This window comes from Oncorhynchus masou, chromosome 27 (genome assembly GCF_036934945.1).
Source record: "Oncorhynchus masou masou isolate Uvic2021 chromosome 27, UVic_Omas_1.1, whole genome shotgun sequence".
In the NCBI taxonomy this organism is placed as follows: domain Eukaryota; kingdom Metazoa; phylum Chordata; class Actinopteri; order Salmoniformes; family Salmonidae; genus Oncorhynchus; species Oncorhynchus masou.
Genome location: NC_088238.1, coordinates 54,332,120 through 54,352,724, shown reverse-complemented (window position 1 = coordinate 54,352,724; position 20,605 = coordinate 54,332,120). Strand labels below are relative to the sequence as shown.

The window sequence follows — 20,605 nt, the reverse complement described above, 5'->3', positions numbered from 1 at the left end:
CAGGGGAATAGTGCATAATGTAACACAGGGGAATAGTGCATAATGTAACACAGGGGAATAGTGCATAATGTAACACAGGGGAATAGTGCATAATGTAACACAGGGGAATAGTGCATAATGTAACACAGGGAAATAGTGCATAATGTAACACAGGGGAATGGTGCATAATGTAACACAGGGGAATAGTGCATAATGTAACACAGGGGAATAGTGCAAAATGTAACACAGGGGAATAGTGTATAATGTAACACAGGGGAATAGTGTATAATGTAACACAGAGGAATAGTGTATAATGTAACACAGGGGAATAGTGTATAATGTAACACGGGGGAATAGTGTATAATGTAACACAGGGGAATAGTGCATAATGTAACACAGGGGAATAGTGCATAATGTAACACAGAGGAATAGTGTATAATGTAACACAGGGGAATGGTGTATAATGTAACACGGGGGAATAGTGTATAATGTAACACAGAGGAATAGTGTATAATGTAACACAGGGGAATAGTGCATAATGTAACACAGGGGAATAGTGCATAATGTAACAGGGGAATAGTGCATAATGTAACAGGAGAATAGTGTATAATGTAACACAGGGGAATAGTGTATAATGTAACACAGGGGAATAGTGCATAATGTAACACAGGGGAATAGTGCATAATGTAACACAGGGGAATAGTGCATAATGTAACACAGGGGAATAGTGCATAATGTAACAGGGGAATAGTGTATAATGTAACACAGGGGAATAGTGTATAATGTAACACATGGGAATAGTGTATAATGTAACACAGGGGAATAGTGTATCATTTAACACAGGGGAATCGTGTATAATGTAACACAGGGGAATAGTGTATAATGTAACACAGGGAAATAGTGTATAATGTAACACAGGGCAATAGTGCATAATGTAACAGGGGAATAGTGCATAATGTAACACAGGGGAATGGTGTATAATGTAACACAGGGGAATAGTGCACAATGTAACACAGGGGAATAGTGTATAATGTAACACATAGGTATAATGTATAATATTCCACAGGGGAATAGTGCATAATTTAACACAGGGGAATAGTGTATAATGTAACACAGGGGAATAGTGTATAATGTAACACATGGGAATAGTGTATAATGTAACACAGGGAAATAGTGTATAATGTAACACAGGGGAATAGTGTATAATGTAACACAGGGGAATAGTGTATAATGTAACACAGAGGAATAGTGTATAATGTAACACAGGGGAATAGTGCATAATGTAACACAGGGGAATAGTGCATAATGTAACACAGGGGAATGGTGTATAATGTAACACAGGGGAATAGTGCATAATGTAACACGGGGGAATAGTGCATAATGTAACACAGGGGAATAGTGTATAATGTAACACAGGGGAATAGTGCATAATGTAACACAGGGGAATAGTGTATAATGTAACACGGGGGAATAGTGCATAATGTAACACAGGGGAATAGTGCATAATGTAACACAGGGGAATAGTGCATAATGTAACACAGGGGAATGGTGTATAATGTAACACAGGGGAATAGTGCACAATGTAACACAGGGGAATAGTGTATAATGTAACACAGAGGTATAATGTATAATATTCCACAGGGGAATAGTGTATAATGTAACACAGGGGAATAGTGTATAATGTAACACAGGGGAATAGTGTATAATGTAACACAGGGGAATAGTGTATAATGTAACACAGGGGAATAGTGTATAATGTAACACAGGGAAATAGTGTATAATGTAACACAGGGGAATAGTGCATAATGTAACACAGGGGAATAGTGCATAATGTAACACAGGGGAATGGTGTATAATGTAACACGGGGGAATAGTGTATAATGTAACACAGGGGAATAGTGCAATAGTGTAACACAGGAATAGTGTATAATGTAACACGGGGGAATAGTGTATAATGTAACACAGAGGAATAGTGTATAATGTAACACAGGGGAATAGTGCATAATGTAACACAGGGGAATAGTGTATAATGTAACACAGGGGAATGGTGTATAATGTAACACAGGGGAATAGTGTATAATGTAACACAGGGGAAGAGTGTATAATGTAACACAGGGGAATAGTGTATCATTTAACACAGGGGAATAGTGTATAATGTAACACAGGGGAACAGTGTATAATGTAACACAGGGGAATAGTGTATAATGTAACCCAGGGGAATAGTGTATAATGTAACAGAGGAATAGTGTATAATGTAACACAGGGGAATAGTGTATAATGTAACACAGGGGAATAGTGTATAATGTAACACAGGGGAATAGTGTATAATGTAACACAGGGGAATAGTGTATAATGTAAAACAGGGGAATAGTGCATAATGTAACACAGGGGAATAGTGTATAATGTAACCCAGGGGAATAGTGTATAATGTAACAGAGGAATAGTGTATAATGTAACACGGGGGAATAGTGTATAATGTAACACAGGGGAATAGTGTATAATGTAAAACAGGGGAATAGTGCATAATGTAACACAGGGGAATAGTGTATAATGTAACCCAGGGGAATAGTGTATAATGTAACAGAGGAATAGTGTATAATGTAACACAGGGGAATAGTGTATAATGTAACACAGGGGAATAGTGTATAATGTAACACGGGGGAATAGTGTATAATGTAACACAGGGGAATAGTGTATAATGTAACACAGGGGAATAGTGCATAATATAACACAGGGGAATAGTGCACAATGTAACACAGGGGAATAGTGTATAATGTACCACAGAGGTATAATGTATAATATTCCACAGGGGAATAGTGTATCATTTAACACAGGGGAATAGTGTATAATGTAACACAGGGGAATAGTGTATAATGTAACACAGGGGAATAGTGTATCATTTAACACAGGGGAATAGTGTATAATGTAACACAGGGGAATAGTGTATAATGTTACACAGGGGAATAGTGTATCATTTAACACAGGGGAATAGTGTATCATTTCACACAGGGGAATACAACCGGGACATGTCCTCCACTTTTTCTAACTGAAGCAGACTAAGTTGGAGATGGACCAAGACTGTAGAGCAGAGCGGGAGTGAGTCAGCATTTTCCTCTCTCCACCTTCCGTCCCCCAGCACTACCTGGCTCACACTACAGAAAACAGTACTGCAGATTCACCGCTTCCACTCGCCTCTGTGAGGCGGAGGCAGAAAGTAGTCTCAAATGTAGTCCCGCTCCATGACAACCAGCCTGTGCTGCTAACTGAGAACCTTATTGAATTAGCGTCATGGATAGCTAGGCTAGCTATCTCCCAGAGACGCTCAGTGAGGGTGACAGGGTTAGAGATCGTTCCAGCACACAGCAGAGCTCAGCCCAAACCCAGACTGAGGATATGTCCCCTACTCTGTCCCATTATGTCACTCACTTACACTGCAGTGCAGAGATGATATGTCTATACACTGGACACACTACCGATAAGGAGAGAGATTCTTCCTGGGGCTATATGAAAGCTAGTTTTGTTCTGCTGTAGCCTGCAGCAGCAGCAACCTGTGTCTGGATGCTACAGAGAACTGCACTGAATCAATCAGACCTGATACAACAATCCACAGTCAGACCTGACGTAGCAATCCACATTCAGACCTGACACAACAATCCACATTCAGACCTGACACAACAATCCACATTCAGACCTGACACAACAATCCACATTCAGACCTGACACAACAATCCACATTCAGACCTGACACAACAATCCACATTCAGAACTGACACTACAATCCACATTCAGACCTGACACAACAATCCACATTCAGACCTGACACAACAATCCACATTCAGACCTGACACAGCAATCCACATTCAGACCTGACACAACAATCCACATTCAGACCTGACACTCCAATCCACATTCAGACGTGACACAACAATCCACATTCAGACCTGACCCAGCAATCCACATTCAGACCTGACCCAGCAATCCACATTCAGACCTGACACAACAATCCACATTCAGACCTGACACTCCAATCCACATTCAGACGTGACACAACAATCCACATTCAGACCTGACACAACAATCCACATTCAGACCTGACACAACATCTACATTCAGACCTGACACTCCAATCCACATTCAGACGTGACACAACAATCCACATTCAGACCTGACACAACAATCCACATTCAGACCTGACACTACAATCCACATTCAGACCTGACACAACAATCCACATTCAGACCTGACCCAGCAATCCAAATTCAGACCTGACACTCCAATCCACATTCAGACCTGACACAACAATCCACATTCAGACCTGACACAACAATCCACATTCAGACCTGACACAACAATCCACATTCAGACCTGACACAACAATCCACATTCAGACCTGACACAACATCTACATTCAGACCTGACACTCCAATCCACATTCAGACCTGACACAACAATCCACATTCAGACCTGACACAACAATCCACATTCAGACCTGACACAACAATCCACATTCAGACCTGACACAACAATCCACATTCAGACCTGACACAACATCTACATTCAGACCTGACACTCCAATCCACATTCAGACGTGACACAACAATCCACATTCAGACCTGACACAACAATCCACATTCAGACCTGACACTACAATCCACATTCAGACCTGACACAACAATCCAAATTCAGACCTGACACAACAATCCACATTCAGACCTGACACAACAATCCACATTCAGACCTGACACTACAATCCACATTCAGACCTGACACTACAATCCACATTCAGACCTGACACTACAATCCACATTCAGACCTGACCCAGCAATCCACATTCAGACCTGACACAGCAATCCACATTCAGACCTGACACAACAATCCACATTCAGACCTGACACAGCAATCCACATTCAGACCTGACCCAGCAATCCACATTCAGACCTGACACAACAATCCACATTCAGACCTGACACAACAATCCACATTCAGACCTGACACAACAATCTACATTCAGACCTGACACAACAATCCACATTCAGACCTGACACAACAATCCACATTCAGACCTGACCCAGCAATCCACATTCAGACCTGACACAACAATCCACATTCAGACCTATAACTAGGAGCTCCCAGAGCAGCAGGATGGCAAGTTGAGCTCTGTCAGATGTGTGAATATATTTGTGATACTGCTCAACCTGGAGGCGGATACCTTACCCCAGATGAGGGTTCTCCTGAGGTTTCTAGTGGAGACAGCTCAGATGATTTCTCCAGGGAGAGATAGCTTTATCTATTTATCTATTTACAGAAGGAAAGGTCTAGAGGAACAGCGTGTGGATTGTCCAGCCAGCCCACAGGGCAAGGATCATTTTGTTACACCAACCAAATTCCCTTTAATATCAACCGATGCACCTTGCATGTCACAGAGCAGCATCACAGCTCACCAAAGAGAACTACTTCAACATTTTTAATGAATCACATTACAGATTTGGCTGAATAATTTATCTTGCTCTCTCTCTCTCTCTTCACAAACCACCTAAAGATATCAGAGAAGGTATATGTGTGGTGAGGGGCAGAAAGCCAGATCATATCCCGTCGGATTCTTAGCTGCCAAGTCACATTATTCAATGCATCTTTTAATCATCCCGGTGCAGTCTGTGTTGCCATAGCGACTTTTGGTCAGCACAGCCCTCAAACTGTTTTTTTTTTTAAAACTCAAAGCACTTAACATTCAGAAGAAAATAAATGCCAGACTGTTCCAAAAAACTTCATACAAAAGTAGTTTTGTGCTAAGCCCCTAGAAACTAAGTCAAACAGATGGTACAGATACGTATATACTTTAGTTTCAGTGTCCTTGAACCAGGCAAATGCTTTGAAAGAGAGGGTTTTATGGCTTTGTGTCTGATTGGACACTCCTATGAGGCGTCGTGATATGTAGGACTGGTAGAGAAAGAGAGAGAGAGAGAGCGGGAGGGAGAAGGAAAGAGTGTCATGTTTACTGTTTGTGTTTGATTGTTTATTGCACTTTTGTTTATTATCTATTTCACTTGCTTTAGAAATGTAAACATATAGTATGTTTCCCAAGCCAATAAACCCCTTTGAATTTAATTGAGAAAAAGGAAGAACAGAGAGAAAGAGAGAAAGTAAGAACAGGGAGAAAGTAAGAACAGAGAGAGAGAGAGAAAGTAAGAACAGAGAGAGAAAGGTGGTAGTGTACTCAATCAGATATTTGTATTTATTTTACCTTTAAGAACAGTTAAGAACAAATTTCTTATTCAAAATTCTTATTTTCAATGACGGCCTAGGAACAGTGGGTTAACTGCCTGTTCAGGGGCAGAACGACAGATTTGTACCTTGTCAGCTCGGGGATTTGAACTTGCAACCTTCCGGTTACTAGTCCAACACTCTAACCACTAGGCTACCCTGCTGCCACAATAGTTAATTTTGTTAAAGAAGGTATTCAGTTTTGTGTTCATTCATAAGCCATTCTAAACAGAAACAAAATGAACTATTCACACTGAGTGAGTTACCCTTGATGACAAGGGAGTGAATGAGAACTAATAGAAGATCCCATTTCAACTCATACGAGCTAGCCTGGTTGCCAGGTCTGTTTCTGCTTTCGCCTTCATCACCCAATCTGCCAACCACAGGTTACAAAACAAGCGCTATAACCTAAATTAGACCTTAACACGACCCAAACATTCTCTAATGTTGTCTAGCCAGTACACTTTAGTCTAGACGTCTATAATATCCCTGGGTGCATTAACCTAACCTGTGATGCGTAACATCACTTTACCGACCATTGTCATTTCAGCTCCAAAAGCCTTCCTAAATTGAGATCGCATGAAGCATTCATTTACACAGAGTACTTCTGTATCTTCATCAGTGTAGCAGTGTGTAGATGATTTATAAATAATGAAAATATTAAATCCCATGACGACCTGTTGTAAACATCCTGGCTCATCCCCGTTACTAGGGAGACAAGCAGCCCTGCCTCTGTCGGTAACCATGACAACGGGGTATTTCATTCGGTAGACATGCAGCTCTCCAATCTCTGACTACGTGTAGAGCATTGCCTCTCTCTCTCTCTCCCTCTCTCTCTCTCTCTCCCTCTCTCTCTCTCTCTCTCTCTCTCTCTACTATGAGGGTGTGAATCTAAGAATTCTGTTCACCCTGACTTGTAATGCTTCACGGCAAGCACACTCAAAACTATTCTTCTCCAGAGCCAGACCAATAGGATAGCAGGATGTTGAGGTGTTATCGTCGTTTGTGTGTGTATGCGTGTGTATGTGTCACTGCACTGCCCAGTGCCACAACCACCACAACCAAGCTTGATTGAATGGTCGCCCACGGCAACACAGATGTCACATATCCCTCAGAGAACCCTCCAACACACATCACGTGCTCTGCAGACTCTATCATTCACACACACACACACACACACACACACACACACACACACACACACACACACACACACACACACACACACACGCACACACGCACACACGCACACACGCACGCACACACACACACACACAGACACGCACACACACACACACACAGGCGCACACACACAGACGCACACACACAGACACAGGGCAACCTTGTCCTTGTCCTTTGCTGGTTTTAAACACCACACTCCAATGGAACAACACGTTCTATTCCTGGACTTCATTACAGCCTGTAATAACAACAGACAACAGTGTTTACTGGGGATCTGTTGTACACAGCAACCATGTCACACCGCTGTGGTGCCTAGGACTGGGAGACTGGCAGCAACCTTAACTGTTTGTGTGTGTATGTGTGTGTTCGTGCATGTGCGTGTTCGTGTGTATGTGTGTGTTTGTGTGTGTGCATGTGTGTGTTCGTGTGTGTGCGTGTGTATGTGTGTGTTCGTGTGTGTGTATGTGTGTGTTCGTGTGTACATAATAAAGAAATCCACATCAAAATGTGTCAGTCTCAATCCACAACATCTGCCTATGTCGGCTTTCCGCATCTGTGGTGGAAGGCGGCCGAGCGACAGCGACGTTTGTCACACCGTGAGACATCAACAACAAACCAAGAAAAATCGGTCTCCTCGCGAACCGTCTGTGGCCTACAAACTATTTTGATCACACTATGGAAAGAAGAGAGTCTCACGAACACGACGGTGTTCTCCGTTTTGCGCTACACTCCCACAAGTGTCATGGGACTCTTCTGAAGGTAACCCATACAAATAAATGGAAGTATGGAGGTAATAAGGGGGGTTAAATATGTGTCCAAGAAACCAAAAATATGTCCAGAGCTTTCTTATGTCTGCTAGATATAGGACAGACACTTCTAACCCTTATTCCTTATGATGCATTATTTCCCTTTCTTTTGTTGCCATTTATGAATGTGTTATTCAATGCGTTTCTGTGTGCTATAGTAGTATAAACCCATGCTGTTCTGTTTATAGGGGTCCTAAAATGTTAAATCAAATAACTAAATGATCCATGTGTATAACCATCTTAACAAAATTCCATATGTTATCTTAGTCACCACCCTGCCACGTTATTTCTCCTATCCTGTGATAATGATTCCCCCTCATTAGTGATTAGCATTGTCAACATCAGCTGGCCCAGACCTATCTGGGCCAATTTCAAGAGAGGATATAGCTGGCCACCAGCTCCTCTCGGCCAACCACGGCTCTCCCTGAGGACTCATTAGCATATATGTAATTAGCACTAGGCCCATGTTCGTTACGGACGCTAAATTTAGACCTACTCTAAATTCACAAATAGAGGCTAATGTTTTTTTACTGAGCCTTGACAGATCGAGGCAAGATAGTGTGTGTGTCACTGACCGATTTTAAACGTAAAAAAAAATACTGCAGGAGAGTGTACAAAGTAAACAATGTCTGATCAAAAGCACCATGGTAGCTTGGTAATGCAAGGCCAACGATAAGAGCAAAAAAACAACTAAAAAACAGAACTGTATTCCACAGTCCACTTAGTGACACAGAGGGTGAGAGCTGGATGTCAGGGGTGAGAGGTCAGGGGTCGAGTTGAAGGCATGCTCTTAGCTAACACCACCAGCTGTTTGGTATAGTCCACGTTGTAAAAGACAGTAGGGGTCCTCAGATCAGAGAGAATAGACCTTAGCTGCCACTGAATGACTACAAACACACACATGCAACACACCTACTACTGTACACACCTACTACTACTGTGCACATGTACTACTGTACACACCTACTACTGTACACACCTACTACTGTACACACCTACTACTACTGTACACATGTACTACACACCACGGTATATTTCTGCAGGGCATTTACAATTAATTTGCATTCCAATACAGCATTGATAATGTCTGCTCATAAAAATGGCACCAGGGAATGATACTGGCTGCCCTTTGGAGATTAAGGTGCATGATAAAACACTGTGACACATACACACACACACACACACACACACACACACACACACACACACACACACACACACACACACACACACACACACACACACACACACACACACACACACACACACACACACACACACACACACACACACACACACACACACACTCCAGTCTACACTCTTACTCCTCACACCATTCCCCCTCTCACACTAGGCAGGGTGGAAACAGAGGGTAGGAGGAGACTCCAGGGGAATGGACTGGTCATTGCTGTGGGAATGGACTGACGTTAGAGGATTGGAGTATTGAACACAACTGCAGCTAGCACAGAGCAGTACATTATACTGTACTATAGGGAGGGATGGAAGAGCTGTAAATCAATATACATCTCAGCTTTTTATCAATATCCATTACTGTTTGGTAATGAAAATACCCAGCTGTTCGTGGGATTGGTCTCTCTCTCTCTTTCTGTCACCCAGGTAATGCTGCTGAGCTGGGATAATGTCACTAAAGGTTGCTTAGGTCATCTGGGTCGCAACGTCCTTACAGTCAGCCCTGTCCAATTACGGACAGATCTGGTAGTGCTCGTCTTACACCTGTGTCTGCTTCTAGTGACCCCCTTTGTAGGACACAGCTGCTGGTGTCTGACACGGCTGTCGAAATCTCTATCCACACCGCTTTGATGTGGCGAGGCCTTTGAGCACAGAAAAAGCTGGGATGACCCCCCCCCACCAACACTGTAAACTACTACACCACTCTATACACTGTCTCAGTATAATGGAGGGGAGGGAATCAACATATAAATAAAAGTATGGTCATGGGTTCTACCTTGGGGGATTACTGAGAAGAAGAGCAAAAAGCTATTTTTGAAAGAGCTCTGGTACAAAGAAGAGAAGCAAGAGACTGGAGGGATGACATGGAATTTCACACTCCTAGAGCGTTACAGTGCCTCCAGGTCTTCAAACACATGTTATGCCCAAGTTCTCTGTCCGTGTCCTCCAAGTCTTACCGGTATTGGGGGTTCAGGCTCAGGCTCAGGATGGTGTTCAAAGCAGTAGTAGTCTGACTCTGGTGGAGCCTGGTCCAGATTGGGTTGACTCCCATCGGCTTGCAAACCCTTTTCCACCTCACAAACCGTACACATTGCAACCGCTAGTCACAATCCCCAGCGCCATCAAATGTAAACAAACCAACAAAAGTGTGTAAAGTTTCTCCACTAATTCCACTTATGATCCAGTCATCCGGTGTCCCTCCACCACCACCCCTCCTCCAGCCCTAAAGCGCTAGTGGCTGGTGGATGCTACCTTTAGCCAGCAAACCCACTCTGCCAGTCAGCCTCGCCAGCAGTCCTCTTCCCCCTCGAGGAGCACCGTCTATCTACTACTGCCGCTAAGCGCTAACCCTGGCTCATTGCTAATTCCAGCTCCCCTCCAGCTATACATACACCCACCAGCCATGTTCTGCATGGGAACGAGGTTGGTCAGACTGACCGGCAGTAGGGTAGCATACCCAAACAGAGGAGGAGGGTGGAATGCCCACCCTCCCATGGAGGTGGAGACAGGGTTAGCCGTGTTCAACAGGGTTGGAGACAGGGTTAGCCGTGTTCACCAGGGGTGGAGACAGGGTTAGCCGTGTTCACCAGGGGTGGAGACAGGGTTAGCCGTGTTCACCAGAGGTGGAGACAGGGTTAGCCGTGTTCACCAGGGTTGGAGACAGGGTTAGCCGTGTTCACCAGGGGTGGAGACAGGGTTAGCCGTGTTCACCAGGGGTGGAGACAGGGTTAGCCGTGTTCACCAGGGGTGGAGACAGGGTTAGCCGTGTTCACCAGGGGTGGAGACAGGGTTACCCGTGTTCACCAGGGGTGGAGACAGGGTTAGCCGTGTTCACCAGGGGTGGAGACAGGGTTAGCCGTGTTCACCAGGGGTGGAGACAGGGTTGTAGACAGGGTTAGTCGTGTTCACCAGGGGTGGAGACAGGGTTAGCCGTGTTCACCAGGGGTGGAGACAGGGTTAGCTGTGTTCACCAGGGTCAGAGACAGGGTTAGCCGTGTTCACCAGGGGTGGAGACAGGGTTAGCCGTGTTCACCAGGGGTGGAGACAGGGTTAGCCGTGTTCACCAGGGGTGGAGACAGGGTTAGCCGTGTTCACCAGGGGTGGAGACAGGGTTAGCCGTGTTCACCAGGGGTGGAGACAGGGTTAGCCGTGTTCACCAGGGTTGGAGACAGGGTTAGCCGTGTTCACCAGGGGTGGAGACAGGGTTAGCCGTGTTCACCAGGGGTGGAGACAGGGTTAGCCGTGTTCACCAGGGGTGGAGACAGGGTTAGCCGTGTTCACCAGGGTTGGAGACAGGGTTAGCCGTGTTCACCAGGGGTGGAGACAGGGTTAGCCGTGTTCACCAGGGGTGGAGACAGGGTTAGCCGTGTTCACCAGGGGTGGAGACGGGGTTAGCCGTGTTCGCCAGGGGTGGAGACAGGGTTAGCCGTGTTCACCAGGGGTGGAGACAGGGTTAGCCGTGTTCACCAGGGGTGTATTACTGCAAGCATGACCATGACGTAGAACCAAGTCTTCACCTGATGAAGGAAGCTGGGGAGAGGTTGTACATGAACCTCAGTATTCACAGCTATATATATCATCCTGTGATGTGAACGTAGTCCTCTGTGTCACAGTGTAGCCTACAGCACTGATTATTGATTGGGTGAAGCTGGGAGGCAGAGCCGGGCCTTTTTTATTGAATTGATCCGTCTTGATCCGAGTTAATGATATGCAATTCATTCATCCCCTCATCCCCCATAAGGTCTGTTCATTCACCCCGTCATCCACCATAAGGTCTGTTCATTCACCCCCTCATCCACCATAAGGTCTGTTCATTCACCCCCTCATCCACCATAAGGTCTGTTCATTCACCCCCTCATCAACCGTAAGGTCTGATCATTCACCCCCTCATCCACCATAGTGTTTGATCTCAGCTAAGAGAGGCCTATCTACGTTTCTGTACTCTACTGTGAACTTGTCCATTTGAGATGCCAGTTTACGCAGCTGCATTACAAGATTTGTGTGTGTGTGTGTGTGTGTGTGTGTGTGTGTGTGTGTGTGTGTGTGTGTGTGTGTGTGTGTGTGTACGTTCCCCATGTATAGGCCAGGTATCCTGTATATGTGTGTGTCAGTGCAGTGTGTGATCATACCGTCATGTGGCCATTCTCTCCGTGGTCTTTTTAAAAGGCTGAACATTGCGACGGTCCTAACAATACCCTCCCTGTTTCAAAATTTACAAATATTTCTCATTCACTAGAATGTGTTAGGGAGTAAACACGTCATTGTGGAGAACCACACAACTGCGGCCAGCTCAGAAGTGAAAAAGGAGGAGAACTCTAAGAATTTTTAGACCTCATACTGCATGGCAATTATCAGACTCAGATGTCTGGAGGGATATTGTGTAAAAGTGTGAAGAGAGGGCAATTAAATATTTTCAAAGCAGAAGTACAACCTTCTTCAAAAGCTTCTTCAGAGTATTTGTATGTATTATGGATCCCCATTAGTTCCTGACAAGGCAGCAGCTACTCTTCCTGGGGTTTATTATGGATACCCATTAGTTCCTGCCAAGGCAGCAACTACTCTTCCTGGAGGCCAGCAACAATAAGGCAGTTTATACAATTTTTAAAACTTTACAATACATTCACAGACTGTGTGCCCTCAGGCCCCTACTCCACCACAACCATATATACAGTACACAGTACGAAATCCGTGTGTATAGTGCGTATGTTATCATATGTGTGTGAAGCATGTGTCTGTGCCTATCGTTGTGTTGCTTCACCATCCCCACTGCTCCATAAGGTGTACTTTATGTGGAATAGAGTTCCATGTAGTCATGTCTCTCTATAATGCTGTGTACCTTGAAGGGGTTAAACCAAGACCTCATGCCTTTTAAAGGGTTAATAAATTGTGTTATGATGAACTGTAAGGTCTCCTCTTTAGGAGACCTCTGTGTGTGTATTAATTAACACCTGTGTTGAGTGTTGTGCCCTTCAGACACTATCAGAAGGCAGGAATACTCCTCCTGTCTGGGCCCCACCTGGCTATCTGCGGTTCTGAGAATACAACTGGTTTTCTGAGAACACAAGGCTGCCGCAGTCCTGATGACAACAGCCGCCTGTCAGAAAATGCTTAGACTCGTTCACCTTGTTATGACCCTATACTTGTGATGGAAGGTCAAGTTCCGGTCAAACTTACTTCTGAGCTTTTAATTGCTGACAAGATGGTTGCTGCTGTCAGGGGGAGGTTAGATTTATTAAAATGTTTTTGCCAGGGAAACTCACGCAAGGAGGACTGGGGAGGCTTTATGAGTTATAGGATGTAACCTGTTAATATGATGCATCAGGGATCCAGACCCCACCCCTAAGCACATGTATCACAACAGATAGGAACCAAACAATCCTACTAACCCAGTCACTTAGTGCCCCCCATCCAAGTTTGCCCCCACCCCCTCCCACTGCTCAATGGCAACCTCTTAACTCCCCAACCTTCCCTCCCAACACTGGAGCCTCCATCTAAAAGAGATTTTGTTTCAAGTTTTCCCAGCGCTACAGCGGAGATGAATGTGTAATCCTATGGGCGGAGCAGACAATGACTAGCTTAAATTTGTGGTAGACCATATGGTTGCAGGGGGAGGTGTTTTACAGTAGCACTCAAAGAAGCTGCTGTTTTTCTGCTGTAGGGGAATGCAGTAGTCCTGTCACTATGCTATGTGATATTAACGGAGTGTTTTGAGGCTTTAACAACAGAGACCGAGAGGAGGAGAACGTTTCTTAAGAAGCAGTTGTGTAAAGTACTTAAAAAATACTTTAAAGTACTACCTAAGACATTTTTGGGGGTATCTGTACTTTACTATATTTTGGACTTTTACTTTTCCTCTACTACATTCCTAAAGAAAATAATGTACTTTTTACTCCTGCATTTTCCCTGACACCCAAAGTACTCATTACATTTAGAATGCTTAAGCAGGACAGAATTATGGCACCTATCAATATAACGCTTTGTCATCCCTACTGCCTCTGATCTGGCAGGCTCTAAAAAAACAAATACTGTGTTTGTAAAGTATGTCTGAGTGTTGGAGTGCCCCTGTAATTAAAAATAACACGAAAATTGTGTTGTCTGGTTTGCTTAATACAGCAATTTGATGAATAGCATTTACTTTTACTTGGTACTTTTACTCAAGTATGATAACTGAGGTTTTTTCTACCACTATACTTAAGTACATTTAAAATCAGATACTTTTAGAATTTTACTCAAGTAGTATTTTACTGGGTAACTTTCACCTTTACTTGAGTCCTTTTCTGTTAAGGTGTTTTAACTTTTACTCAAGTATGATAATTGAGTACTATTTCCACCACTGTTAAGAAGTGGGGGTATAGAGGCATAGGGATCTGGGATAGGGGTTGCACTCCGACCTAAAACCTTATTGCCCAAATAGAGCCACATTAGCAGACGGGTGGGTGTGGTTGGGTGGGCTAGCTTGGGGGGGAAAAAAGCACCTCTTCCATTTTAGCTTTCTAGAAGGGAATGAGCAAGACGAACGTAATTAGTATTCTCAATGGACATGGTCTGGCTACTGCGCAAACAGATCAACGCATGCCAAACAGGAGATGCTGCACAGTGGGGAGTAGTGCACTTTTATGCCCCGAAGAAGAAACACTGATGTAATATTTAACATGTTGTATATGGTATGTTTCCACATGGCTGTGTATATACATTAGTTCCACTCAGACACACCTGACATACATGCATCTTCTCCCTGCCCTGGTCTCAGGCCATCCCTATTGAATCAGGTAATTTAATTGTAAAATACTATGGAAATCAAATGAATGATAGAAGTTGGTGGTCCATGTTGCCAAGGAAACAAGGCAGCTGGGTTGCTCAGTTGTTGAGAGGACGTTTGCCCTCTTAATCATAGATACACTGCATCTTTGACAGATGCCATTTCTATTGGAAATCGTAAAATGTACATGTTATCCTACATGTTATATTGACTTGACTGTAGTATCTGTGTATCTAATTGTTGTCCATAACTGCTGCTGGTTTTGTCATGCAGGGCTCTGCTCGAATAGAGGTTAAATAAAAATGTGTTTCTGACAGATTGGCAATCAGACCTACAGCTTTGCCTGAACTGACCTAGTGCAGGCTAAGTGTTGAAGTGCACAGTGCCATACAGTATACGGCTTAACGTCTAGTACTGCTGTTACCATGGCAGCCAGAGGCTGGGCCAGATGTTGGGGATTTAGGGTCGATTTGGTTCAGCGGCTTAACCAACCCCTTCCCCCTTCATTGAGACCCCTTTCAACCAACTACAACTCCCCACCGGGCAGCTGCCTGGCTATACCAGACCAGACCAGACAAGATGTTCATCTATGGTTATTCATCTGGCATTGACCATGGCTTCACTCTCAATTGACAGCCAACAAATACAAAGACGGAGAATTGGGCCAGAGAAAAGTAGCCATTATGGATGGCCGATGCTAATATCAATTTCACACGAGACGACACATATACAGTAAGAGAAAGAATTGACCCTTCGCAAAGCCCTGCCCCAGAATTTTGGGCAGCCAATCGCAACGCTCCAATGTTGCGACTGTTGTCGAGTCCAACACCTCGGACAAGCTCAAACGCATGAAAGCCATTGAGGGCATTGCCGAAACAGAGTTTTCATCCAATTTTTTATTTTTTTAATGGCTAAATAATTGAACAGTGTTCCTGAAATGCAAAGCCTGTTGGAGTATTTTCTCGAATCTGAAATTATACTTTTGTTACATTGTTTGGTAGCTCAGCTTGTTAGCTAGCTATTTCTGTTTTATTGACCACCCAACGTTGCTAACGTTAGCTAGCTAGTCAGTTAATATAACTTCTATTTTTATGTTAGCTAGCTAAGTTAGCCATGTTTCATTAAAACTCTCATCTGCTGTCAACATCAGGATACGATTTCAGAGAGCACTAGTTAGCTCCAAAAGTGTTTAGTAACTTTGGCTGCCTGCTGTCAGTGCATTCAGAGCCCTCCAGTGGCGAGCAACACTACAACCTTAATGTTTACCAGGTTCCCATGAAGCAATTTAAATGACAGTCCACCACAACATACCTGAGAGTCTCCTGATTAGCAAGGGGTAGTCTGTGTTTAATTTCATTGAGTATTAAAAACACAGTTTGAAATCGTTGTGAGAGGACTGCACCAGTGGTTAGAACCAGTGAATTGGGCTTCCTGTGAATATGTTGTCCGAGGTTGCAACAGTAACTAAGGGGGGCGGGTCTTAGCGAAGGGTCAGTTTTTTTAACCCTTTTTCTCCCCAATTTCGTGGTGTCCAATTGGTAGTTAGCGTCTCGTCGCTGCAACTCCCGCGAAGGTTGAGAGCCGTACGTGCTCAGAAACACAACCCAACCCAGCTGCACTGCTTCTTGACACAATGCCCACCTAGCCCGGAAACCAGCTGCACCAATGTGTTGGAGGAAACATAGTACACCTGGCGACCGTGTCAGCATGCACTGTGCCTGGCCCACCACAGGAGTGCGATGGGACAAGGACATCCTTGCCGGCCAAACCCTCCCCTAACCCGGACGACACTGGGCCAATTGTACGCCGCTCCATGGGTCTCTCGGTTGCGGTCGTCTGCAACAGAGCCTGGACTCGAACCCAGAATCTCTAGTGGCACAGCTAGCACAGCGATGCAGTGCCTTAGACCACTGCGCCACCCAGGAGGCCCAAGTGCTTGTTTTAATGATTCAAGTTGTGCTGTTCAAAGGGATAAAAAACTGCCGGAACGGTTTAAACTCTCAGACGACAGACAGAGGTAACACCAGGATATGACTAACACAGCGATACGGCCTCCCGAGTGGCACTGAGGTCTAAGGCACTGCATCGCAGTGCTTGAGGCGTCACTACAGATTCTGGGTTCAATCCCGGGCTGTGTCACGGCCGGCCGAGACTGGGAGACCCATGAGGAGATGCACAATTGGCCCAGCGTCATCCTGAATAGGAGAGGGTTTTGCCGGCCGGGATGTCTTTGTCGCATCGCGATTTAGCGACTCCTGTGGCGGGCCGGACGCATGCATGCTGACATGGTCGCCAGTTGTACAGCATTTTCTCCGACACATTGGAGCGGCTGGCTTCCCGGTTAAGCGAGCAGTGCGGCTTGGCAGGGTCGTGTTTCGGAGGATTCATGGCTCTCGACCTTCGCGTCTCCCGAGTCCGTACGGGAGTTACTGCAACGGGACAAGACTGTAACTACCAATTGAATATCACGGAATTGAGGAGAAAAGTGGTAAAAAATACCAAAACATAATAATAATATACACAGTGATGAGGCAGAAAGCTACAATAGTGAAAAGGGAATGTCTCAGAGTGTTTTCCGAAACTAGCAAAATTGAAGTGTGCCACTCCCTCTATCTTGATGTTCATCTCTTTCAATCACATCCACCACAGTCCTCCTGGAACCATCCACCACAGTCCTCCTGGAACCATCCACCACAGTCATCCTGGAACCATCCACCACAGTCATCCTGGAACCATCCACCACAGTCTTCCTGGAACCATCCACCACAGTCTTCCTGGAACCATCCACCACAGTCCTCCTGGAACCATCCACCACAGTACTTCTGGAACCATTCACCACAGTCCTCCTGGAACCATCCACCACAGTCATCCTGGAACCATCCACCACAGTCATCCTGGAACCATCCACCACAGTCATCCTGGAACCATCCACCACAGTCCTCCTGGAACCATCCACCACAGTCCTCCTGGAACCATCCACCACAGTCCTCCTGGAACCATCCACCACAGTCATCCTGGAACCATCCACCACAGTCATCTTGGAACCATCCACCACAGTCTTCCTGGAACCATCCACCACAGTCTTCCTGGAACCATCCACCACAGTCCTCCTAGAACCATCCACCACAGTACTTCTGGAACCATTCACCACAGTCCTCCTGGAACCATCCACCACAGTCCTCCTGGAACCATCCACCACAGTACTTCTTGAACCATCCACCACAGTACTTCTGGAACCTCTAATATAAACTACAAGAACCAGCAGCACTACAGTTGTAGTTTGCCAAAAAATAGCCTTGTTTTCCATCCCCAGAAAGAAAATGAGAATAAGAGAAAGAGAGAGGGAACAGAATGAATGTCCGAAGGCTCTCTGTGAGGTTGTCCTACAGCTACTCATCATCTATCCAGACATCACTGAGGACGTCAATTGGGGCGGAGAAGTCAATCCAGCACAGGGTCAAAGGGCATGGAGGTCGGTGGAAACTGAGAGAGAACTGAGTCAGGGTAACCCAGATATGCATTCAATGCTACAATGTGCTGAACGCAACTCCTCAAATACCCAATTCAGTCAAAACAAAAGCACAAAGGGTTTTCGGGGCTAAACAAATCTGAAACCCAATCACTCACTCATCACAACATCAAAATGGCCTCTGAACACATACCTAAACACTGAAGACAAACATCCCTCACCCTTCTCATGGTCCCAAAACTATGAATCCTGAATCATCCGTCAGCCATGTAATCTGCATCCCCTTCACCTGAACCCCCCAACAAGAGCTACCCTTCCCTCCGACACAAGGTCTCTGCAGCTGAACACAGTGTGGAGTCCAATACTCTGTAGTGTGTGGACCAATAGTATTGACAGGGAATCTGTGTTTGTCCCAAAAACAGCCCTAGAACCTGGCCTGGGACCAGCGGGGGAAATTAAACAGAGACTGAAGTCACTGGGTCATTTTAATTGGTGAGACGTTAATCTCACCACCAGATATCCCTGGCACACAGTTTATCACGACACCTTACCAAGCGAACACACAGCAGACTGGAGAAGCACTACGGACTGTGTGTTGAGATGCTGAACCTTGCTGGAAATAGCTGTCGGGACGCCCACATAACAGTGACTTAATGTAGCTCTTCAAGGAGACCAAGTGGAGACTTTGCGTTAAGTACCGATGTTCTTGCACAGATGGATGGTATGGATAAACGCTTAGTACTTCGAAACATCAATATTCAGCGATCAGAAATGGACAAAGATAAACGGATGACTCATATGAATACCACACTGCTGGTTGGGAGTAGCAGCTAGCAACAATATTACACATATCAGACCTAGCTGGTTCTACCTGTGGTTCGACCCCGTAATTTGGACCCTGGCAGTAAAAATCCAATCAACACCCCCGCTCACATTTCTCTCTCGGTTCTCTCACCATCCCTCCAGCTCTTTCTACCTCCCTCGCTTTTCTGCATTTCATTATTGATACCCCTTGTCTTGGATGGCTGTTAGCCAAGAGGTTAGAGCATTGGGCCAGTAACCAAAAGGTTGCTGGTTCGAATACCTGAGCCAACAAGGTGAGCGATCTGTCTATGTGCCCTCCAGCAAGGCACTGAACCTTAATTGGCTCCAGGGGCACTGTACTACTATGGCTGAACCTGTAAAACAACACATTTCACTGCACTGCATGTGACAATACAACATCATGATATCCTTTTTCTCTCTTTCTCTCCACAACACTGATGAAGAGCAGACTATTTTCAGTGCATGTCTACTCTGTAGAAGACTCTGTAGAAGACTCTGTAGAAGACTCTGTAGAAGTCAGATTCAGATTTCAAAATGGCAATACAATCATCTTTGTCTGTGACATACTCTACATGATTCCTCTTTGGTTACCATGGTCACTTAGACTGTAATACATTAAGACTGTAATTCTGGATTTCCCCAATCCCAGTTAAGAGCAAAACATGGTATAAAGTAGAACCATAAACTAGTAGTCACACCACATCTAGACAGAAAACTGATTACTACAACTAAATAAATTCTAGATTTTTTGACAAACTCACAGTGATGAAAATACAGAGAATTCTAATACTGTATCTAAAACTCACCAAATACACATGAATCATGTGATCTAAGCTGTCAAACAAGTTCAAATCAAATACAACAGTACATTCCACTAGTTCAGAGAGAAATCCGATATCCAACCTCTTTACGGTTTACTGTAGCTGCAGTACTTGAAATACCGGCAGACACACTTTGAACTACATAGGGTACATCCACATTCTGTACACTAATCCACAGGAGTTTAAATGGAGGAGGAAGGAGAGGGCAGGAAGGTGGGAGGCAGAGCGTAGTGAGAGAGCGTGGCTTAGATAAATTATATCTCTCTCGCTCTATCAGTTCTAGCCATTTTAGCCGATCACCCAAAATGTACAA

The 20,605-nt window shown here is 44.8% G+C and overlaps 1 protein-coding gene across 1 annotated transcript in view; it reads right to left on the bottom strand.

Moving 5' to 3' along the window:
- The window catches only part of LOC135516424 (ankyrin-2-like), a 152,212-nt gene that overhangs the window by 115,941 nt on the left and 15,666 nt on the right, over positions 1-20,605 (bottom strand). The gene's annotated exons all lie outside the window — the stretch shown is intronic.